The sequence below is a fragment of the Maylandia zebra genome, linkage group LG2 (genome assembly GCF_041146795.1).
Source record: "Maylandia zebra isolate NMK-2024a linkage group LG2, Mzebra_GT3a, whole genome shotgun sequence".
Classification (NCBI taxonomy): Eukaryota; Metazoa; Chordata; class Actinopteri; order Cichliformes; family Cichlidae; genus Maylandia; species Maylandia zebra.
Window position 1 is genome coordinate 8436785 of NC_135168.1, and position 25809 is coordinate 8462593.

Here is a 25809-nt window from a genome sequence, read left to right on the forward strand (position 1 = left end):
TTGCATTTGCACTGTTACATTTTTATATAACTTTAATGCACATAAACAACAGCTGCTTGTTTCAGTGAAAATACATTGATGGCTTTTTAATAAAGTTGTGCAGCTGTAAAGTATTTTGTCTGGTGTCAATTCTATCGTCAGCTACATCGTTATGGCAAATGTTCAAATGTATATGGTGATAAATATCTTTGGTCATATGGTCCTGCTCTGTCTGTCACCTTCTGTGTTGAGCTCATTGTTTCCTCTGTAGTGGCTGAGCTGAGTCCAAGTAGCTGAAAATGTTCCTCTGCTGCTCCGTCAGACTCTCCTCCTCCTGCTGATCAGCTGGGACACAAAACAGATCTTTGTTAGGCTCCACACTGCACTGAAGAGTCAAAGTGTCTCATATGTTCATCTGACAAGTAAAAGAACACATTTTTGTTTCCCGAGGTGGGCAACTTGTTGGAAACAAACACAAAAGCTTTGAGCACTGATACCTGCCATTGCTGGCATTGAAAGATGCAACGCCAGCAATGTGGATTGTCAAGACTCAAACCAATCATCAAGCAAAGACAACAGGGATCATTTGTTTCTGTTTATTTAGCATTCACAGCATTTGTAGTTGCCTTCTGTGCAGGGGAAGTCCACGCACACTGTGTGGTACCGCCATCCGCAGAAGGTGCATTCAACCTCTGTAAGAGAAACGAGATTGTCTGAGACTGAAATGATATTCACTAAAGAAGTGGTGATTTGTAAAACTTCACATTTTGATCCGGGACGTACTCTGCACGAAAACAAGCGCTCACTCTTCCTGCTCAACAAATGACAAGGGCGGAGCCTTATACCACGTGATACAGAAGCTGTGCCGTGTGATGCTAAAATTAGCAGGGAAACAACAACGGAGAGCACGTCAGGGATGACGAGAAAGTGACAGGAGAAAATCCGTCCCGGTCAACCACCCAAACATCAATAACGGGAACCTTATACAGCGCTTCCCTATACACGTCGAACTCCCGCAGGCACAAAGACATTACGGAGGCTATCACTTATCACCTGACCAAAGATATGGCTCCATCAATACTGTGCAAAACGAGGGATTTAGGAAAACGATCAACACCCTAGACAAACGCTACACAGTGCCGTCCCGCAACTATTTTTCTATTGTTGCACTACCTGCTCTGTACACGCAGCGTCGAGCAACGGTGGAGACGGAATTTCAAGCAGGACAACATTTTGCTGCAACAACAAAACGTGAGACATTTGTTGTTTTATGTTTATTTATTGTTATGAGAGAATCATGATCTCAATTCTAAGCAAAAAATGGTGATTCTCATTTTATGCAAAATCGTGCAGCCCTAACATTAACACAAAACTATTGTTTCACCAGAGAAACACACATGAAGAGAGAGAGAGAGACAATAACAGCTACCAAACAGTCGTCATAATTCGTCACACAATGAGAAAAGGACAAATCAACAAGTAACAATGACTAATTACTATTAAAATCTGTAACATAATGTATTGTTTGGAGTTTAGTCTGATTGGTTCAGGATGAGCTGCCATTATCCAATCACACGTCTGCTTACCTGCATCTTTTCTCTTTTTTCTAACCTGAGCACCTGATGGCTTTGAACTTTTGTTGTCCATCTTCCATTGGTTTGAATTTTGCGCTCCAGTACAAACACAAATCCCCCAACCCGAGGATCAGCACAATTAACCTAACAGCAGGCACGTGCAGAGTGGGGGGGCTAGAGGGGCTTGAGCACCCGCCCCTTTCCTGATGGGTGCCCAAGGTGCCCTTTTGTTGAGGCAACTTTTTTTTTTTTAAATTATTATTATTTATTTTTTTTAATGTGTGTGTGCGTGCGGAGTCCTGTCTGTGCTTCTCAACAATAATATTTAACTATTAATCACAGTTTTGCTAAATAAAAGGATCTGGCTTGCATCAGTCACATGATCACATTTAACCAATGATCGCCCTTGATGGCAGAACGCGCTGGTTACGAGCCGGGAACGAGCTCACAAAGAGCACGTGCATTTATAGCGGTCCGGAGCTGTAGGAGAAACACAAGTTAACTCAGAGACACAGACTGATGCGACACAACCAGTAAGTAGGTGTACAGCGCACACTGTAGTGTGTAGCACACAGGAGTATCAGCTTATTACGTACACGTTGGTAAGCTGTCTTGTTGCTACTGACGAACTGAAACAAACGAGCGTGCTGTGTGTGCAACAGCGCGACAAACATTACCTGTCCTTTTATTAACTGCACAGGTAGTGCTGGTCACAGCTGCTGGCTACCTGTGTAAGGCTGTCATGGGTCTGTAGCTCTGTCACCGTTTTAGGGAACATATTTAGTTTTAAAGTATTTAGAACATATTTAGTTTTAAAGTAAGTTTCCGGGCTTTTCCTCCCTTTCTAGGGGGATTATATTTCACTAAAAAACGATCTAATATGCATGTCCACATAATTATGCATTATTATAATTATAATATATTAAAAACACGCTGTATTTTAAAGAACATACATTAAGAAGCAGATTATATTAGATTTATATTTTAAATAAGACAAAAGTTGGATTTTACAGCAGTAAAATGATTGTATCTCTACAGTTTAAACATGTAATAAGCTTTGCCCCTGCACAGAGTGGATAGTGAAACAAATGGAATCATCATAAATACATTATTTCATATTTATTACTTCCCCCTCCTCTTTGCTTTATTATTGTAGCTCTAGTAATGAATAATAATGTAAGGATTCTGGATCAGCACAGTGATGCCCATAGTATATACAGTATTCTGAAGAAGGTCTAAAATGTCCCTGTGTGTGCGTGCATGTGTGTGTTTTATTTAGATGGATTTAAAAAAAAATATTACTCATGATATAACATTGTGCAGACATGCCTGGTAAGGACATGAGGAGGAAACAGCAGGAGCTGTGTGAGGCTACTAAAGGCAGGGCTATAACATTTTTCTGTCATCATTTTATTATAGATTAAGTGCAAGAGTTGTTAGGTGTGGATAATTAGATTATAGTTTATTGCAATAGCAAGTTGTGCCTTGTTCTCACATAGACAGCAATTGGAGAGTGATATATGAAATGATGGGATGGAAGGAAGAAGAGAAGCAAAGAGTGATTCACAGGCAGAGCTTAAATTATTTCTCACAGTTTTTTGTTGCCTTATGGTTCCAAGCGCTGTCACCAATCTTTGCATTTAGTTATTATCTCATGACACTTGTTTAATCAGCTACCATCTCTCCTGTGGACTTTTTACTGTCTACAGTCTCAGACCAACACAGCCCTGCCCTCATAGCTGGACTGGCCATCGGGCATACACACTTGCCCGGTGGGCCGCTGGCGATTTTTTGTTTTTATGGGCCGACCGATTTCTTTTTTTTTTTTTTTTTTTTTTGGGAAGGGTATAAACAATGAAAGGCGTTGGATTGGCCAATTGGTCATGATCGACTCTGGGCTGGACCAATTACAGCCGAGGAGGTCGGATGCACCCTCCCCCATGTTTAGCAATCTTATAGACGAACTAAAGAAAATGGAGAACAAAAAAAGGAAAGGAGGTGACGAAAAAATTAGGGCCAAAAAGAAACAAGCCCTTCAGGCAGACGCTGCCAAATGTGTGAAAATTACTGAATTGTTTGGTGGTAGCTATGGCACAGCTTCCATAGATTTAGCAAGATCAGCAAGTGGTGGAGGCCAGCAGGTGGATGAAGGAAAGGGGAGGCAGGAGGAGGAGAGACCTGAGGTGGCCGCCGGTCATAGTGGCAGAGGAACTGAACTTCAGGTAAGAAGTTATGACCTGCTGTCTATCTGTGTCAGATAGAAACTAATTTTAGTTGTAGTTTGTTTTCGTTGTGGTGACTTTATACAGTCGCTTAGAATAACTCGTACAGCGTAACTAGCATGACGGAGTTTATATACTGCTGGGCGGGTGCTATGAAGTTACTGATAGTAAATTTTATTTTATGCTTAAGGTTAGTTTCTCAAACTTCTCAAAATCTTAACAAATTGTGCCAATCCTTACATGTTGCACCAGCTGATTTATCATCAAAAGTGGAGAAGTCTGTGACAGAGGAGACAGAAGAGCAGCAGAGAGAGATGGAAGAGCAAGAGAGAGAGATGGAAGAGCAAGAGAGAGAGAGATGGAAGAGCAGGAGAGAGAGAGATGGAAGAGCAGGAGAGAGAGAGATGGAAGAGCAAGAGAGAGAGATGGAAGAGCAAGAGAGAGATGGAAGAGCAGGAGAGAGAGATGGAAGAGCAGGAGAGAGAGATGGAAGAGCAAGAGAGAGAGATGGAACAAGAGAGAGAGATGGAAGAGCAAGAGAGAGATGGAAGAGCAAGAGAGAGAGATGGAAGAGCAAGAGAGAGATGGAACAAGAGAGAGAGATGGAAGAGCAGGAGAGAGAGATGGAAGAGCAAGAGAGAGATGGAACAAGAGAGAGAGATGGAAGAGCAGGAGAGAGAGATGGAAGAGCAGGAGAGAGAGAGATGGAAGAGCAGGAGAGAGAGAGATGGAAGAGCAGGAGAGAGAGATGGAAGAGCAAGAGAGAGAGATGGAAGAGCAAGAGAGAGAGATGGAGCAAGAGAGAGAGATGGAAGAGCAAGAGAGAGATGGAAGAGCAGGAGAGAGAGATGGAAGAGCAGGAGAGAGAGATGGAAGAGCAGGAGAGAGAGATGGAAGAGCAAGAGAGAGATGGAACAAGAGAGAGAGATGGAAGAGCAAGAGAGAGATGGAAGAGCAAGAGAGAGAGATGGAAGAGCAAGAGAGAGATGGAACAAGAGAGAGAGATGGAAGAGCAGGAGAGAGAGATGGAAGAGCAAGAGAGAGATGGAACAAGAGAGAGAGATGGAAGAGCAAGAGAGAGATGGAAGAGCAGGAGAGAGAGATGGAAGAGCAGGAGAGAGAGATGGAAGAGCAGGAGAGAGAGATGGAAGAGCAAGAGAGAGAGATGGAAGAGCAGGAGAGAGAGATGGAAGAGCAAGAGAGAGAGATGGAAGAGCAGGAGAGAGAGATGGAAGAGCAGGAGAGAGAGATGGAAGAGCAGGAGAGAGAGATGGAAGAGCAAGAGAGAGAGATGGAAGAGCAGGAGAGAGAGATGGAAGAGCAGGAGAGAGAGATGGAAGAGTAAGAGAGAGAGATGGAAGAGTAAGAGAGAGAGATGGAAGAGCAGGAGAGAGAGATGGAAGAGCAGGAGAGTGAGAGCCAGGGCATCGATTACTTTGCTCGCCCTGAACCTGCCATATTACAGGCCTTCTTAGATTACCACCCACAGCAGAACAGTAGCAGTGCAGTTGTGATGAGGGTGTTCAGCTGTAAAGATGGCACCAACAGGAAGTGGCTTACTTATTGCAAAGAACGCCATTTATTGTTCTGCTTTGTGTGTCTGGCATTTGCAAGGCTGACTGACACCAGCACATTTATAACAGGCATGAGTGACTGGCGACATATACATCTGCGCACAGAGGAGCATGAAAAGAGCAACACACACCAGACCTGTGCTGAAGCTTTTTTCTTAAGGTGCTCAAAAGGCAACATCAGGAGCTTGTTTGCTGGCAGTCAGTTGTCAGCTCACAGAGCACAAGTGAAAAAGAGACGGCAAGTTTTAGAGCGTATAGTGGATGTGATCAAAGTACTTGGGAAGAGGGGACTCAGCTATAGGCATGTGGAGAATGAGGCTGCATACACTTTAGGTGATAACACCATCGATCATGGTAACTTTCTGGAACGGATTGTGTTATTAGGCAAGTATGATATGTGCCTTGGAGAACATTTGAATGACTGCATTGAAAAAAGCAAGAAGTTGCATCAGACCAGTGGATCAAGAGGTAGAGGATCTCTCATCACCCTACTCTCCAAAACAACTGTCAACTCAGTGATTGATGCACTTAGCCATCTCCTTCAAGAGAGCATCGCCAGTGATGTCCAGAAAGCTGGGATGTTTTCTGTTCAGCTAGACACAACCCAAGACATCACAGGTTATGATCAGTGTTCAGTAATCATCAGGTATGTTACTGAGTCTGTGCAGGAGAGGCTTGTCTCCATAGTGAGGTGCGAAGCATCCACGGGGCAGTACTTTGTAAACTTGCTTTCCGGAGTTTTAGAGCATCTGAATCTAGACAAGGCCATGTGCATTGGGAATGCAACAGATGGTGCTTCAAATATGCAGGGCCAGTACAAAGGCTTTTCAGCACTTATGACTGCCCAGTCTCCAACTCATGTGCATGTGTGGTGCTATGCACACATACTTAATCTTGTGATTGCTGACACAACACAAAGTGTCATTGAAAGTGGATCACTCTTTAATTTACTTAATGACATAGCTGTGTTCATCAAGGAGTCCCATCACAGGGTTAATCTGTGGGAGAAACAAACCGAAAACACAAGACACAGACGCCTCAGTCCAATAGGTGAGACACGGTGGTGGGCCAAGCATGATGCCCTCCAGAAAATCTTTGGACATTTTGGAAAACCAGATGATGGCCTCTTCGTTGATGTAGTGCTGACGATGGAAGCCATTGAAAAGAGGGAAAAAGAAAAGCCAGCTGTTCGTGCCAAAGCACGAGGCTTTAAAGAGTGTCTCTTGAAGCATGAAACTGTGTTAACAGCACAGATATTTCTTAGAGTGTTTGAGCAACAACTCCTCTGTCAAAGTACCTCCAGTCAAAGGGGATAGACATTCTCTCTGCCCATCATATGGTGACTGCCACACAAGATGGCCTCAAAAGTATTGCCAGGGACTTTCCAACTGTGAAGACAGCTGCAGACACATTTGTGAAACAGACAAATCAAAAACTAGAGGAGAGGGAGAACAACACAGACATGGAAGTGGAGGCTGAACTACCTAAAAAGAGAGCCAAAAGGAGAAAAGGCATGGCCAGAGAGATGCCTGAAGATGAGTTGCAAATCAATGCTGAGAAATCATATGAGGTGAAAGTGCACAACATCATCCTGGACACAGTTATTGAAGCAATCCACAGACGATTTGTCATACATGGCCCTCTTCTTGCCGATTTGGCATGGTTGGACCCCAGGAAGTTTAGCCAGGTCAGAACAGTTTCTCTTCCAAGTAATGCATTTCAGAACCTCAGCGCCTGTCTACTTAAATTTGACAGCAGGGCTACAGTTAATAACCTTCAGTCAGAACTGAAACGTTTTGCTGAACAGTGGGAAAGGCTTAAGACATCACATGTAGATGAGTACACGACCAGAACAGCAAAGGACAGATCTGAAGAATGGGACGAAGAAAGTGAAATTGTGACCGAAAGCTGTGGTTCTTGCAAAAATTGCCCACTGTGCTGCTATCAAATACTCAGGCGGTTCAACATGCTGTCTGATGCCTATCGTCTCCTTGGGCTGGCATACAAGTACCTGCTGACCCTCTCCCTCACTCAGGTTGCCTGTGAAAGAACGTTCTCTACACTCAAGTTCATTAAAAGCAGACTCCGAAGCAGCCTGTCTGCAAACAAGCTGGAGATGTTTATGCTGATGGCCACTGAAAAGGACATTCTCATGTCATTGGACTCTGACATGGTCATTGACAGGGTAGCTGAGAAGAGTGACCTGCTGAGAAAGCTCCTTTTGTAACCTGGTGAGGTGAAATAAAAATGAGCAAAACATTCCTACACAGCAAATCCAGCATGTCCAAATTAACACTGTCGGATTTGATTTCAACACTATTAAAGTGTCTATATGGGTCCACACCAGAGAGTGTTAATTTAACTCTTTTTGGAGAGTTGGTACGTTAACTCTGATTTAGTGTTAAACACCAAATCTGTCTGGAGTTGATAATTTAACACTTGGTGTTAAGAGTTTATATATTAACTCTCAAAGAGTATTTTAGTTTAACTACGTAAGAGTTATCTTCTAATTCATTCTAAAAAGCGGGAATTTTACTGTTCTGAACTTCTAGAAATTTCTTTTGGAAATAAACATTTACTAAAAAGATGCAATGGTTTTTGAAAAACATTTATTCTGAACTGTGCACCACAATTTCAAAACATTTTCTGAAAGATGTAACAGTGTACATGTTCTCACTTTCATTAGAATTTTGTTTATCAAAAGGTCTGACATGGTAAATGCAAATAACAGCATTCTCATCACTTATTTCTTCAATACAATATGCATGTCCTTCATTCATCACTTTGTGGAACTTCAACGCACTTCTGCTCTCCCCCATATTCCATCTTCACAAGCATATCCTGTGTGGAGATTGAATAAAAATTAGTTGACACTAATTAATGGCACAAATAATCCAGTAAACAATTGCAGCACAGTAAAAAAAAAAAAAAGGAATCCTCTTTGAGCCATTACTTGTGTAAAGTATTTTCCCAAAAGACAAAGACACAGGCAACAGGTAATACTGAACTAAATGTAAAACCTCAACCTTTTTCATTTTTACCTAAACCGTGTGCACAAAACTCTGGAGGGATCTAAATGCTACCGTAGAATCGAGTCAGGACGTCTGCTACTGCTGTTTGCTCGTTTTTTTATTATTTTTTTATGGGCGATCGTTTTCAGGCTTCAAGTAGCACCATTATACCAACATTTCACATTCTAGACATTGTTTTAGGTGTATTTGACCAAACGTTTGACTGAAAATTCACATGCAAGCTTTTTTCAAGGCTGTGGTATTTGCCCGCAAACAATACCTTTCAGCTAGCTAAAACAGAATATTATGCTATCAGCGAGCAACATGGCTAATGCCTTTCACACAGCTTTGTCTCAACTCCAAAGAGCCACAGAAGTAAAAGCTCATAATAATAATTGAAACAATCTTTGAAAAAATGACTTACCAAGCATGGCAAACAACTCAAATATGTAGAGCAAAATATTCTGAAACGGCTTCACTTTAGCTTCGATTGGAGCCGTGCTGAGGGCGGAGTCTGTGAATTTACTCTGTTGGTGTCATAGCCCCTCTAGGAGTTCAGAGTTAAGAGGTCAAGAGTTAATGTTTCCATTGTAACACCTCCAGATTTGACAGAGAAACACTCATTTTTAACACTCGATTTTAACTACTATCATTTTACACCTCAGAGTTACATTAAAATAATGTGACTCTGCTTAGAGTAAAATTAACTCTACTTTTGCAAGGAGACTATTAACACCAAAAAAATTTAACACTTTTGAATTTGCTGTGTAATTATCTATTGTTAATATTAAATTCAGCTTTATTGTTATTGCCTAAATGAATACGTTTAGTATCTACCTTCACTTCAAACAAGTCAAGTGATTGGTAAATGCTTAGAATTTGTCCATCTTAATAGACAGAATAAATATGAGATTGGAGTATTAGGCATTTATAAACATATATTCTTACAGTCTTAATCTGTCATTGTTTCATTTCAGATGCTGTCAGTCATTTTAGGAGGACTGAAGTGTGTTCATTTTAAGTAAGTACTATATGGAATATGATTCAACCATTTTTCTAGAGTAAGCATACCAGTACTGTCATCGTCTGAAAAAATCTATTAAGTACAATTCTGTCTCAACCTTCACTGTCTGTCCTTTCACTTCATAAAGGTTTCCATGTCTTAAGATATGTTCAGTGTTGCTGCTGTGGAAGTGTTGTAGGTGACCTTTTATTGATGAGTGAATAGTCTTTGGTGATACAATTCAATCATAATCTGTCCTTTATAGATTTTAATATTCATCTAATCTTTATTCCTTTCTGTCCTGTTTGTCAGGGTCTGATCATACATTGTTTGTTTAAGAGGTTCGAGACCGTTCAACTTTTTAAGTTCATCAACGTAAGTACTAGTGTATATGATTTCTCTAATTCCTTTCTGGAATAAAGATGCCAGTACTGTGATCATCTGAGCAAGTCCATCAATTGCCATTCACAGTTCTTTGTCCTTTCACTTGTGTCCTGTTTTTCAGGGTCGCATATAATTTCTTCAGAAGTAAGTACTGTATATGATGCCAGTATTTTCCCATATTTTCTAGATACTGTATTAGTACTGTGTGTAAAATGCCATCAAAAACTCAATTAAGTGTTATTCTTATTCTTCTTTCTCACCTTTCTTTCTCTGTCTCCTTTCATATTTAAAGGTTGCTGTGTTAGCAAAATATATTGTGCTACCATGCTGTTTTCTATTGTTTTGGTAAATAAATACTTTATGAAAATATCCCTAAATCTGTCATTTATTAATTTTAATATTAATTAATGATCATGTCTCACCTCTAGTGTTCTTGGTCTTAATTTCAGGTTTCTACCATGTGTTGTAGATAGTTCAGGAGGTTAACTCTACCAAGCAGTCTTTTTGTTTCCGCTATGTACTGTTTAAAATCCCGAATAGGGAGAATGGTGTAGGTTTAACTTTATTAGATTGATACATATATACCAACAAGGCAGTGTACATCAAAGCAGTTGTTTTCATGCAAAGGCTTTATGGTTTTTCCTATAGCGATTGACAGACCACGTGACTTTGCGCATTGCATGCCGGGAACTCCTGACAAAACAATCCAAGAACCGCATCAAATACAAGCATTTGCAATTGCAGCACCGCAAAACGTTCATTCTCCGGTTCCAATACCTTCTTGATTTTTCTTTGCCGCACAAAAAAGGTATGTACAAAACGACGGAGAACAATGCCGGTCCGTACAAAGACAGACTCGACGAAAAGACAAAGAAAAGATACGAGGAAAAATCAAAGGAGTGAAAGGGTCAGACCCTTACGAGCACACAGAGGGACAAAAGACGTTAGCGTGCTGCCCAACTTTCACCACGCTCAGATTTATAATTATACGGTTCTTGGAGTGAGTCCATACACTCATGAAGTTTAGTAACTTCAGCTCACTGCAACAAGCCCAGGTACAGTTTACCGACGGATGGGTACAGGACCTTGAAATGCACCGAAAGACCATCGTACGAACAAAGGTACGTTTACCTTTGTTCGTCTCACAAATCGTCTTCATAAATACACATTCGTTAACCGTGTATTAATATAACCTTTGAGCTCAACGGTAATTAATTAGTAGTGGAAAAATACTTGTAATATTTGAGCCATTTCTGCTGTCCAACTACTTCTTAAAAATACATTTTTAATGTTAATTAGATTTTTTTTACGGCATAAATAAAGGTTATATAAAAGTCACTGCCACAGACTGATTGCGGCTTCTACCTTGTTACACTAATGTTGTTTGTAGCTCAGTATGACTTTATGTCATCCATGAGGGATGCATTTGACATATGTTTCACATATTATAGCCCAACAAGTTACTTATAGCAATTTAAATACGAGCAATCAGTTTCTTTGCAAATACCGGAAATCAGTTTTTGGCAGACAATCACTTTTTGGCACAACACCGGCTATTGCAGTTAATAATACAGCAGCTTCTTGCCATTTTTTGTGTTTCTTTTTATCGCTGTGTAACTGAGTTCAATTGAAAGCCTGTATGCGCTAGTACCGCTTGCCAAAAGTTCCCAGAATCCTTTGCGGTTTTATCCATGAATGACGTCACATTTTTGGTGGGCCGGTCTCCAGTCAAAATGCCCGGGCCGATTTTTTGTCCCAGTCCAGCCCTGCCTGCCCTCCAGCACTATCCACAGCAACCCCTCAACAGCAACATTGTACCCATCAGGTAAAGCATCGGCTACGTTTGCTTTGCCTTGTTGCCCATATTAGACTCTTGATGAAAGTGTGTTGTTGTTATTCAGCCTGGTTCAATGTGCCCCTTTTTAACTTTGAGCACCCGCCCCTTTAAACCTCTCTGCACAGCCCTGCCTAACAGACCTACACCTTAGTTCACAGATTCACTTTGTCTAAGGTTGATTTCTGGGATTTCACACAACCCAGGATTCAGATCGTGAATCCATGATGGGCTTGGATTTACATCATTATAAATGAAATGTGCTCTACTTGGAAGCAGCCGGCCCCGCCCCTTTTGACGGGTTGTGTGAGACTTTAAATCATCAAACTGTAAATTATAAATTAAATTGTTATTGATCCTTTACCCCGAGTCCTAAAGTGTAGATTTATTTTCTTACTCTTCTTATATTTATTGTTTGTTTACTTGCACCGCTGTAACTGCAGCCTCGTCGTCTCGTCTCTCTATATGCTGGACTGTCTGTAGCGGAGATGACAATAAAGTTTACTTTGACTTCAGCAGCGCGCAGGCGCACCGAGGGCTCTCGCGCTCACTTTATAGAATTTAGAAAAAACATGGGTGCAGATTATAAGTCTGTATCATAATATCTGTTTGTTGTTTTTATTTTGTTTTGCGAGTTGTTATTAGATGCCGCTCCAGCCAGCCAGAGACTCCCCGCCGCCCCGCCCTCTCCTCCCTGTGCCGCCAGCAGCAGGCGCACCTCGCAAACGGAGGGCGCCCTTACTCCCAGCAAATGGCTGATAGAAAACCGATCGGTGCCTACGAATTCCCAATATGCGCTGGCATGACGTCGGGGAAGCATGGGTACGACCGATTATTTTATTTTTTTCTTGCCAATGCCCGTGATGCCCCCCCCACCACGATGCATTCTATTGGTTTGCACACTTACACACACCCAGCTGTGGTTTCCTGTTTTGCTGGACTCTGGAGAGCCCCGCCTTTAACGCTCTTCTCTCACAGAGAGCAACAGAAAACTTGGAAAAACTCCAGATTGACTGAACTCAGTTCAAAGTTACCTTGACACCTTTAGATGTGAGACGTAGTGATGGTCCGCTTGAAGCTGACGCTCCGGTGCGTGTGTCAGAAAGATCAACGCGCTGCTTCAGAAGCACCGTGTCGAGGCTTGATTCGTTTGGCCAGAGTCACGTGATCAGTGACGTCTGAAGCTTCGTTTAGAACGTACCTTTTTTAAATCGAACTTTATTGAAACACAATGAGTATACAACATACAAACAGATGAAGTTTACAAAAGAACAGAACATGAACATACAGAACCAGGAGTAAAAAAATTATGATATGAGGAGGCGAAAAAAATCAACATATAAATATTGTTCTGAGAGGCTTTTTGTTGGTTGAGTCTGAAATTGATTGTATGTACAATTCATATCCTTATAAAAAGGCAGAAATATGGTGTTTTATTAATAAACTTACATTTATGGATATAAAATAGCTAAAAGTATTAACAAATATTTTATAAAAAACATTTATCATTCTTCCTGGGGAACTTAAAGAAACAGAATAAAACATTTTCCATCGTAAAGAAAACTCCCTTAAAATATGGACAATAACAAAACTGCTAAATTCTTCCAGAATCTCTGTGTAGAGGAACCAAAAGAGATGCGCCACAGTTTCTGCATGATCCCCACAGAAAGTTCAATTAGTATTTATGTCTCTTTTAAATGTTACCATATAGTGACTGGCTGGGTCACATTTATGAAGAATTTTATATGAGATTTCCTTCACCTTGTTCACAATTAGATATTTATGGGATCATCCAGACTGTCTTCCAGGTGATATCTGGAACATGTCGGTTCCAGTAAGATATTCTATATATGGGAGAGACATGATATCTTCTTGGAATAAACTACGTCTTCTCTTATTGCTGTTACCAAGTTCCTGTGAAAAGCAGATTTTTCCCACTGCTGACTCAGCTGGATCAGGGAGAGTGACTGAGGCAGATATTGAGCTGTCAGTGTTTTTATATAACATTAAAGTCCCTGAGGGTATGGCACCAAGCACCATTGAGAATTCCCCAACACTGACGGGAAAATTATATAGTGTAAGGAATTCATTGTAAGTAAGTAGTACTCCCTCGTTAAATTTTAAAACTTAGTAGCGGCCGCCATTGTTGGCAGCTGAAATTTGGCTGGGCCGCGCTATGAATTCTGGGATATGGTGGGCCACGAAGGACACACCCGACCCATCCTTCAAACTCGGGGGAATGAAGGACGCATTTGAAGGAGTCGAGGAATCGGGACAGCCTTCGTCGCCTGGCTGTGACGTCATCGGCCTTCAAATGCGGCCTCCGGAGGATGCAGCCGACGTTTTGGGACACAGCTTGTGTGTCTTTGTTGGTCATGTGACCTCCCAGGGACTACACATGGAAACGAGCAGTTTAGCTCAAATCTGGCAGGTTTCCATCGTCTGTTTTTGTCCTGATGTCCATGAACATGAACACTGTCCCTGTCAAACACGTCCAGATAATCTGATCCAGTGTTGTTCTTCTTCTGTGGTGTTTGTGATGGAGCAGCAGCTGCTGATCCTGATGTCCTCCACCAAGGGGGCAGCAAATTCAGCTGACTGTCATCATTTATTAAAAAGATGTAACAATGTGACATAATGCAATATAATAGTGTCAGTTACACATTGTGGGTTGCACTGTGGCCAGAATGGACATTACCTCCTGCCTAATGGAAGCTGTCAGCCATCCTGCAACCATGAATTAGATAAGCAGAAGTGAAGGGATTGTTAACAACAATTTAATAATAAAATGTAATGTGATAGTTGCACTTTATTAGCTCCCCACAATCGTATGAATAATAACCATGAATGCACTGCATGCTCATAGCAAGTTCTTTAGGTTTAAAGTGAGATCCTGCTTTAAAGGGCGCTTCATCTGCTGGGAATGACATGTTTCTTCTAGTATGTAAGGCTCAGCCCATCTTACTGGGACTTACTTTTGTAGATCCACATGCTCTAAACCTGCTGCTCCATGATTGGTGCAGAAGCTTTAAGCTACTATTAACAAATAATGACCATGGACTTAGTTGTTACTACAATAACTTATCATTGAGCAACTTTTAATTTTACTTGTAAAACTATGCAAGTAGAATTGAATGGGGCACAGTGAGCTGAGCACAGGCCCACTCTGTGACACTCAGAGGTTTGTGGATATCATACTGAGAGTATTGGACACAGTGCAGCCAGCTTGCAGCCACTTTCCCACCACTTTAGCACAATGTTTACATGAGACTCAGCCACACTAATGTTCCTGGGCAGACATGTGGTGCAGCATGGCTGATGGCACTGTACCTGCAGCTGTCATGGACAAGAACCACTCAATACCTCACCCAAGCCAAGCCTGTGCTGATGTTGTGATCTGAGACCGAGACACTAACCCAGGATCAGGATATGATGTTGTGAGAGTTTCACTAAGAATTAGCTCTGATTACAAGATTTCAATCTATCGTAACTCTAATTTGTATTTACTTCAGTTTGTTCATCTTGGAGCTGTGTGCAGCTGAGGACAGTCTTATTATTACCAGGTGAGGATATGTAACAGCCACAGTCTGTAGAGATGATGTCACCATGGAGTGGTGATGTCACTGGAGCTGCCAATATGTGCTCCAGCCAAAGCTACACCAGAGGGTTGTGCTGTGTAACAGGTTGGTGCAGGTGGTGTTATCTACATTTGAACATTAGGCAACAGTCTCATGAAGACACTTTCTATTGTTCACTAAAGACCAACAATAACAGAGACAAAGGGAGAGCAGCAGAACTAGTGCTAACAATTAGCACTGCTAGCCTGCCCACCAACACCAGCTAATGTTCTAAAAACGATGATCAATGATTTTGCTGTAACGGCTCCAGCTGTCTGTGTCAGGGACACGTTGGAGATGAAGTGAGTGATCCAGTGACAAAGGTTTGGAAAGCTGCAGTCAGCTGAGACTAAAGGAGTCACCTGACCGAGAGACCAAATGTTTCACTGAGAACGTCCAGATGAACAGAATCAACCTTTGGGATAATCTGTTCCACACATCCATGTTTCACTTACTGCATTATATTTCCTCATTGCTGTGCACACAGGCCTGTGGCTTATAACCAACTCCAAGTTCAGACTCAGAGGCTGCTGAAGCTGTTTTCTGGAACAGAGACGTGTTGGATATAAAACCAACTCTTCTTTATGTGTCAGCACTGAGGAAAGGAGCAGCTTCGTTTCTAAGTGTATGAAGGACTGTAGCAGTGTGTGTGTGAGCTTTATTTCACAGACAGAACCATGTCAAAAACACAACTTCAGGTAAAAACAATACAAAATCAAAGAGTCTGATCAGAAGGATTAAACAGAGGAGTGTGGGACTGTTTTTAACAGACAGCAGGTTAAGCCAGGCTGGAGGAGTAAACTGAGCCTCGGTGTGAGCAGCAGTGTGTTTGACAGGAAGCTGAGATAAACAGTCTGGAGCCCATTTAGTGCTTCATATGAAAGTGTGAGGATTTGAAAGCAAATCTAAAATCAAGCAGGAGTCAGTGTGAGAATGATTTGTGCTTTTCCTCAGTCAGATGCTGGGAGTTTCAGTTCATCCATGTTCAGCGTGCTGTGCTTTGTGTAACAGGAGAATATGACAGTATAAATCAAGTCTTCATGTCACTGAAAGCCTCCACAGTCTGCTATGGAGGTGCATCAGTTTGGATTTACAAGAAGAACATTTCTTAAACCTGCCACAAGATGGCGCTCCAACAGAAGGGATGTCCACAGTGTAACACAGACACACACATACTGTGTGAATGTGTGAGTGAATGGGCTTTCAACACAAGGCTTCTGCTGCTACCTTTAATGACATAATTAGCTAACAAGAACAAACTGTTAATTACCACCAAAGAACGGCTCCAGATTTTAGCTGCTGACCATTTTGTGAAACGTTGATTACATCAGCTTATTGTTGATTTTTCAACCTTAATATCAGCTGCTTTAAAGGAGCCTGGTTCTCTCGCAGTAACACTTTTCTTCACTAGATGCAGTGCAGGCACAGTCTGTGTTTCTAAACTACACACTAATGTTCATTGTTGTGCAGCTAAATCCTCCCTCTGGATGGGAAGAATCCCTGTCAGGCTTCAAACACCTGGCTTGGTGTTCTGGAGCTAATGTGTCACCTGTGAGGACTCTGAGATGAACACACAGCAGACACTTCAGTTCTCCGTCTGTGTGTCCTCAGTTTCCCAGCATGCCTTGGCTGTGGTGGTGGAGGTGAATGAGGGGGAACATGCTGCTCTGTCAGCACTCAGGTTTCATACCTGGTGATCTCAGAGGACAAAGCGGCGTTACAGCAGCGCACGTTGATGAGACCTGATGCTCTGAACAGTTCAGACTTCAGCCTCACTCTGAGAAAACAAACGACTGACTGTCAGCAGCAACTACACCTGCTCCATCAGTGACGGAGAGAAGAACTGAGACTGAGAGACATACAGCTGCAGGTCAAAGGTCAGAAACGCCCGCTCTTTGTACGGGTCAGGAGTTAGTACTGCAGAGGTCAGAGGTCAGCTTGCTGACAAACCATTTGAAACAGTTTGGAGCTAAAAGCACAACAGCAGAGGAAAGAAGAGACACTGCAGAGATGATGCAAAATATTGTGTTTTGTTCTCAGCTGTCAAAAAGTGTAACACACGTGTTCCAGCACAGCCTTTGTGTACTTTCACTTCTCCATACTGTCCATTGGAAATCCTGTTTGTTACTTTTTGATTTCAGTCCATGTGTCCAAAGCAAACTTCTGTCCCACACTTTCTCTGCTGACTCTTCACCGATGCTCAGATGATCTCAGATGATTTCACCAGAACTCATCAAAATTCGGGCTCCACAGAAACCCAGACGTCACTAAACAAGCGTAACAAGCAAAGTGAAAACTGGTCGTTCAGCTTTATTGACCAAAGATAAGCTCACATGTCACCTCATGACACAGACACTTATTTCCACAGCATGCACGAGGACTGACAATAAGTGTCTATAAAGCCACTTCTATCTGCCACACCTGTGCTTCTGTCATGGTTGCTCTCCTCTCACTCTGTCATTTATCCACAGTCTGCCTCCCTCTGCTCCGTCAGCTGACGTCCTCTCTACACCACCTGCTGTGTTTTATCCTGCAAAAACACATTTAAGAAGCGTTGCACCGAGTAACGGGAGGAACTGCTATAAAATCCATTTAAAGGAGGTGGTGCTGAGTGCTGTGACTGGGGTCCCACCACTGACATCACGGGTGGAGGACATGTTGGAAAACTGCTACAAAGTGCTGTGCAGCCAGCAGAGCTTACAGTCTGTCCTGTGTGTCATACAGGCTCTCACACTTAGTGTTTCTGTGACACATTGAAGAGAAGTTTGTGTTGTTCACAGTTGTGCTTGTACTGAGTGACAGCTGACATGACCTAACAGGAATAATGTGTCTGTGCTGAATGAGAAGTAACACACAATGAAGTCTTGATGCATCTCAATCATCCAGGAAAGTGAGTCTGTTGCTTCTGTTCATCTGGACGCAGCGTTTTGTGGGAGAAACGTGTCGTCATCATCAGGTGACGTCTTCAGTCTCAGCTGCAGGTTTCAGTCTTACAAACAGGACATTTGCATAAAGACTGAAAGCAGCTGCAGGAACGATGGGCTGGGAGCTCCGTTCCTTCATCTTAATTATGCAGATTCTCAGGACCATTGATCAACAACCACTGATCCATGTCCATGAGTCCCATTCACAGAGATGTGGGAATGGCTGCAGTCACAGCATGTAAGATGGAAATAAATGAGAAGTATTTAGCTGAAGTGGATTTGATTTATGTTACTTCTTTTTTAACTTGTAGTTCTACATTGGAAGATTATTGTGATATTGGAATATAAAAATACATTTATATTCTATTATTTTCTCAAAATAAGCGTCACACTCGTGGAAGCCGGTGTAGCCGCCGAAACGCCTGCATTTATGGAGACTTTCAGCCCCAGGTAGGCCAGTTATGGATCTTGGGATCCACATTATGTCAGCAGCTGTTCTCCACCGTGAACTGTGTTCAAACAAACACGCTCACGCCTCACAGACGACAGCTTACAGTCCTGTAGAGATAAAGTGACTTCGTACAGCCCCGACCTGCAGACGCTGTGCGCAGAGGTTCAGGAGCAGAAGTCCCGTTGTAAACATATCACGGCAGACCCGACGATGTTTGCATGAACGCGCTTTTCAGCATCTCTTTATTGACCACTTTACACACACGGTTGCTGTGCGCACACAGCCGGCTGTAGCTTTGCAGCGCACAGCCCGACACACACCAACAACAGCAGAGAGAGCACAGACGTTAAGGTGCGTCCGCCTCCCCTGCAGCGGCGCTGCAGACCACGCCCGCCACACGCAGTAACCAGGTAAAATACATACTTGGGCAGAATTTTGCAAATATCTATTTTTCATTTTGTAGCAGCATAGAGCTTTTTTCCAATTATTTTTTAAAAGTCAGGTCAAGGCTCCAAAAGCCCAAAGGTGATATAACAGTTTGTGTTTGCTACATGGATCATTGTAGTTCAGCTGTTTGAGTGAGTTAGTGTTTGTGTGTCTCTCTGTGTGTGTGACTTCCAACTGTTTCTAACAGCATCCTTAGCCATAAAATGGTGATCTCCCCCACACCCAATATATGGTTCACTTCCTGTATTGGTTCACCGTGCACAACACAGTGAAGCCACTAAAGGGCAGGAAGCTGACCACACAAGAAACAGAATCTTCACAAGAGATGTGTCGACAATAATCCTCCCCCAGCACAGAGTGGGTGGAGAGGTGGTCAGGATCAAAGGAATGTCTTGATCCTACAGATTGAACTAAGACCTGTAAAATTTAAGAAACACATTGACAACATTCAACAATTAGACTCAACAGGGGCCATTAGGAAAGCCACAATGTTCATAGAGGGGCCATGCAGCTCACACTTGACTGTGACTCCTGACCAGGGCTGGACTGGGACAAAAAATGGTCCCGGGCATTTTGACTGGAGACCGGCCCCCCAGGTATTAAAGGAAAAACCATGAAGCCTTTGAATGAAAACAAACGCTGTTGTCACAGTGATGGACGCTGTCTTGTTGGTGTACATGCATCAGTCTAATAAACTTAAACCTGCACCATCCTCCCTGTCCTGGTATTCTAAACAGGAAGTAGACTGTTGGTCGAGTTAACCTCCTGAACATCTACAACACACGGTGAAAACCTGACATTAAGACAGAGACTAGAGGTGAGACATGATCATTGCTGATTACTGATGACAGATTTAGATATATTTTCATAAACCTTTCATTTGCCACATCAATAAACAGCACGGCAGGGCAAAATATGTTTTCTAACATGGCAACCTTTAAAAAGTGAAAGGAGACAGAAAGACAGGTGAGAAAGAATCAAACGGACTTTTTGATGCATTTTACACACAGTACTGGTGCAGAATCTAGAAAATGTGGGAAACACTGGCATCATATGCAGTACTTACTTCTGAAGAAATTATGATGGGACCCTAAAAAATGACTATGTACAATAATGGATTTCTATACATTTTACATCAGATGGAAACGTTTGTTGTAAGATTCAGATAATTATTTATTAAAAGTGAGACATTTTAAATGAGAACAAGAAAGAAAAGTATGTCTTTGTGCCCCCCTCTCCCTGTTAATGCCCTACCTGCCCCCCTGGCAACACTTTGCTAGACCCGCCCCTGCACAGTTACCAGCTGTCAGCTACACAAAAAGGATCCTGGTGTTATTTGTCTCTCAGAAACAGTTCATAACTTCAACTCATTTTTGTTTTGTCATGTTTTGTTCTTTACATTGTCTTTCTTCTATATAATTGTTAAACATTTAATAAATATGTCTACAAAAAGATTTTAAAAATCAGACATTTCACACAGACACCCAAATGATTTCTGACTGATGAAGGGGGCTGAAGGTGCCCTGCTCTTGCCCAGCTTCTGCTGCTCTCTCCCTGCTCACTGTCAGCAGCTGGCAGCCTCGGTCCTGCCTGAGACTCTTCATCTATCAGTGCCAAAGAATATGGGAAATAGCAACGCACAACATGCACATTACAAAACAAGCACATGAATCAGCATTACATTCATTAGTGAAGTGCTGACGTTCGTTCCTAAACTTTGGGCCTTAATTAACATCACTGTGAACTAATGTTTGCTTTGCTTCTTAACCAGTGAAGCAGCGAGGGGCTTTCTGAGGTTCCTGCTCGTAAATGCCCAAAATGAGTCGAGTATTTCTCTGCAACTACAAACTCTGTTTTCATCAGAGGTGTAAATATTACAGCACTGTGTCAGAGTCACTGAGGCTGGAACACAGAAAAAGGAAGTAGATGTATTTATTTTTAGGCTTTATTGCCTGGAACCACTTTAAAAATACGCTTTGGGTCACAGTTAACTGCAGAAAACCAGGAATCCACATATGAACATTATCTGTGCAAAGATTTATGCTCACGTCCTGGAAGCCACGACTTTGTTGAGGGTGTTTTTTGCAAACTTCTCTCCACAAATTCACATTTTCAAACTGCTTCAACATCTCACTCTGTGTATTCGTGTGTCTCTGAGCTTCGGTGCAGGATCATCATTAAAATGGTGGAAAAATGAGCATGATTGCAACGACCACGGCAAATGGATCAAGTTACAAAAATTAAGCGATACTGATCAACGCACCACAACGATTATGTCGCACGACACAGGATGTGATGTCACAACTGGTGCGAGACTTGCTGGCCTGCTCCTATGAGGGTTGTTTTCCGGGGATGGCTTGTTCCTCTTAGTTGCGCGGTCGGGGTTCCCCCAGGTGTCGGGTGGTTCTTGGGGTCCAGGGTCCCGTCTTTGGCTTTCTCTGAAGTGGCCGGCCTCTGCATTGGTTGGCTGGCCGCTGCTTCTGGACTGCTAGTACTCCTTCCCCTGGCTGTGGGAGCTCCATCTGTGGCAGCAAGACCAAGGGCGGATCTAGAGAAATTTTCTTGGTTGACATGGTGCATTTTTCCACCGATAGGAAACGTGGATTTTTTCCTTTCTTTACTGTTTTCGCGCTTAAATAAGAACTGTTTTTGATTTTTGATTCGAAATATTAAAGTATGTGTCACAGTGAGCTTTATATATTTACTAGGTATGTGTGTTTTTAAAGGGATGTCAAATGCTGTCATTTGTCTGTAAAGCAAATTTACCTTGCCTTTGGGTATAAATAAAGTTACCTTACCTGCAGACGCTGTGCGCAGAGGTTCAGGAGCAGAAGTCCCGTTGTAAACATATCACGGCAGACCCGACGATGTTTGCATGAACGCGCTTTTTTTAAAAGTCAGGTCAAGGCTCCAAAAGCCCAAAGGCGATATAACAGTTTGTGTTTGCTACATGGATCATTGGAGTTCAGCTTTCCTTTGTTATATTTCTTTAAGAGCTCAAAATGTGTTCATTACATAAATCAAATGTAATTTTCTCTGTAGCACTTCATGGATTTCATAAGCAACACACTGTAGTTGTTCACACAAAGCATAAAGGTAAAAACAATATACACAGTGTTATCTTCATTTTAGATGTCACAAAGTATTTGCGGCTCCCAGTGTTTTCCCGAACCCTGACCCTTTGCGTGGAAACCGGGTCCAAAAGGCTCTTTGGGTGTTAAAGGTTGCTGACCCCTGCACTAGGCCCAACTGACACATATATTTGATTCCAAATACAAAAAATAATGTGTAACCTGCTGGAAGAATGTAGGAGGTTGAGACAGGATCTCAACACTTGGTGTCTGCAACAAAAGACAACAATATGTGGGGCGATCGTGGCTCAAGAGGTGGCAGCTCGTCTTGTAATCGGAAGGTTGCCGGTTCGAGCCCCGGCTTGGACAGTCTCGGTCGTTGTGTCCTTGGGCAAAAAAGCACTTTGGGGTCCTTAGGGACGAGTAAAGCGCTCTACAAATACAGGCCATGTAATGGCAGAAACATTCTCTAGTGTAAATCCTGACTAGTTCATTAACTACAGATCAGTTTCAGTGAACATTATTCACAGAGGGATCTGAGTTCCTTATACCAGACTCTACAGAAACTGTAACACTGTACAGCTCTGCGACTCAACAATATGACAACAATGTAACACACACTAGAATCATCAAATAAAGCCCCACTAACCACTAGAACTAGAACTAACTAACTAGCACTGGACACTTGCATATTAGAGATTTCTACCACCATAGGAGGCGAGATATCATCCTTGAACCAGAGCATCCAGCCCTCAATTTCGGACATAAAAAGCGACGTGGCCAGGCATGATAACACTTTGACTGAACTGCAGGACTGTGCCTCGAACCACTCTGACACCATCGCCACTCTCCAGGCCACTGTGGAGCGTTTGTCTGCGGAGGTAAAGAAGTTAGATGAGAGATGTGGAGCTCTTGAGGCACTCCAGGAGGAATAATTTAAGAACTGCAGGAATACCAGAAGGCACAGAGGGACCCAAGATGACTGAGTTGGTTCACACCTGTTGGCGGAGGCGCTATCTCTCCAGGAGAAGCCACTCATCGATCGAGCACATAGAGTGAATCGCCAGCGTCCCAAACAAAGTCATCTTCCTCGGCCCATCATCTTGAGATTGCACTACTACCACATTGGTGAGGAAATTCTGCTGAAAGCTGCAGAGAACAAGAACCTGATGTATAAGGGTTTTTAAAATAAACATCCTCCCAGATTTCCCTCCCTCTGTTGGAAACGCAGAGCCGCATTTGCAAATATGAGAGGAAGACTACGTGGGATGACCGGCGTCAGGTACAGACTGCTATACCCTGCAAAGCTGTTAGTGACCCATGGTGATGTGAGGAAAAGCTTTAGCGATCCCAAAGAGACCGTAGACTACGCGGAGAAGCACCTCTCCCACCCACCTTCAAATGTATTAAAAGCAAGGATATATCTATATGTCTAACGCTGACACAGCACTGTGTTTCTTCTTTTCCCTTTATATTCCATGTAAAGGTGAATATGGAGCGTTTATGGAGCTCGTTTATTGACCAGCTGTCAGTTAGAAGGTAAGAGTTACTAGGTTAACAGAGGTTAGCAGTAACAGTACGGGGAAGTATATTGTGTTGTTCTTTTGTTGGTTTTTATTTTATCGTACTTTACTTTGTTATTTGGATTTTACCTGTTGTGAGTGCTTCCCGTAATTCTCCTTTTTCTTGCGCCGCTGCGGCCAGAGTTCACAACATTACATATTTTTGTATCTATAAACAGGAAGCTGACACTCTCCAGACTTTATCAAAGGTGTGAGCGTCACAGCAGAGGCCTTTGTGTCAACGTAGCTGAAGACAAAACACAGAAACACATGAAGGAGATTTTCCTGGCCTGGATTTTATACAAATATTCTGCAGTACATCAAAAATGAAAGAAAACCATTAGTCAACATATGAACATCACCTCTGAAGTTACAGAGCTTTGATTGGAGACACATTTTTGCATAATTAATTACATAATTAATTATGTAACCATAATTAAATGGTTACATCATCTTTAAAGTCCCCAGAGATCAGGAAAAGGGCCTGAGGGTGCTGTGTTTGGAGTCTGCTGGTTACAGTGTGCAGGACCTCACAGGCTGCTGCAGCGTTAGCAGAGGGCGGGACATACACAGCTATCATAATCACGTGTGTAAACTCTCGTGGTAGATAGTACGGTCTCATGCTAACCGCTAGCAGCTCAATGTCCTTACAGCGTAGCGTCTCTTTGATAGAGAAATGCCCAGAGTTACACCATCTATCGTTCACAAACACAGCCAGACCCCCTCCTCCCTTCTTACCACTCTCCGCTGTTCTGTCATAAGAGGCTCAGCAGCTAAAGCAGCACACCTGGGTCTCCCAGCCTATTAAAAGCAGCCCTTTGCTTCACCTGCTTCACTAAACATTATTATTTTAAGCAGAGTGGTGTGATTTATGTAGGCATTGCTGTGTGACAGGATGACTTTTCTTGCACACCCACCAAATGAGGGCGCACATGCTTCCACGCCCACTGGTGACTGCACACATCCTTTCAAGGAAGCATTTCATTCATCCCTAACAAATGGAAGAAAACACTGTGCAGCGTGTTCAGGTTTGAACGTGGCCCTGGCCTCTCTCTGCATCCACCTGGCACATGCAACACACATCCACTCCCTGCTGAACTGCTTGTATTTGATGTGTTGAAGTTTTGGTAAAGTTTGAATAAATTCCACTTTATTTATAGGAACATTTCAGCTGTGGACTCCTGCTTCCCCTCTCCTTGAGCCAGTTTGTGACGGGAACATGACATAAGAAAAGTAATTTATCCCTTTTTGATTCTGTGTATCTGGCGCTCATCCAGTGAGTTCACACTTGGCAGAAACAGACTGAATTTGTCTGGAGAACTTTGGCTTCAGCCAAGTTAGATAAACACACTGTGTCTCTGTCAAAACAGCAGTGTAGTTGTGGCACCCCTGTGAGGGAATGACCACATGAATATTATTTTGTGTAAAACACTCATGTAACGGGACATTTTTCATTGCTATATGTATTTATTTTCCGTTTCTTTAAGAGGATAGAAAATCCATGTAACAGGGATTCATTTTATGTTAGAAAGCAGTGAGGGCGGAACTTTGGTGCTTGCTCCGGGGTTTCGGGGTGCAGTAAGTGGAGCCCACCTTCCGCTGCTTCCTCAGACACGTTCTGGAGGAAAGCAGAGACGCATCGTGTCTTCCTTACTCTGCTCTTCACCTGCTTTTACAGGTCGGTACACGGTGCTCGCACCGAAAATGTTGTTTATTGTCACCATGGTTACCCACGTTAATGTGAATGGGAGAGTTAAGGCGGTCCGCCAAAGTTATTTATATGTAAACACGGGAGAAAACCAGAGGAGTGTCCCGCGCGACCGCACCGCGAGCCCGCTCGTTAGGTGGAGCGCTCGTGAAGCAGAGTCAGTGCGCTCCTATGCTCTGTGCAAACGTGTTGTAATGCTCCAATCAAATCAGTTCTGTGAGATGTGAATGTTAATAGTTCTGTTAAAGTGACTGAGTAGATTAGCTAGTGTAACACAAGCACTCTGAGCAACTCTGTGTAGCTAACAGAGGCATTCATGGGTTGATTCAACAAGCTGTGTTTCATGATGCACTAAATAGTGATTTTGCCAGTAAATTACTGGAGGGAACAAATGTAATGTATTTACCAATGCTGTTATTGAATAGAACTGTTTAGCCAGTAAGACACT

At 42.6% G+C, this 25809-nt stretch overlaps 2 long non-coding RNA genes across 2 annotated transcripts; one reads left to right on the top strand and one right to left on the bottom strand.

Moving 5' to 3' along the window:
- The first annotated feature begins 1174 nt into the window (after positions 1-1174).
- LOC143420738 (uncharacterized) lies at positions 1175-9702 on the top strand. The gene is made up of 3 exons (XR_013100443.1): positions 1175-1230; positions 9338-9381; positions 9676-9702. It is a non-coding gene; the product is annotated as an uncharacterized LOC143420738 (long non-coding RNA).
- Positions 7819-12892, bottom strand: LOC143420735 (uncharacterized). The gene is made up of 3 exons (XR_013100440.1): positions 12616-12892; positions 8785-8907; positions 7819-8190 (listed from the first exon to the last, which is right to left on the bottom strand). It is a non-coding gene; the product is annotated as an uncharacterized LOC143420735 (long non-coding RNA).
- Positions 12893-25809: the final 12917 nt, after the last annotated feature.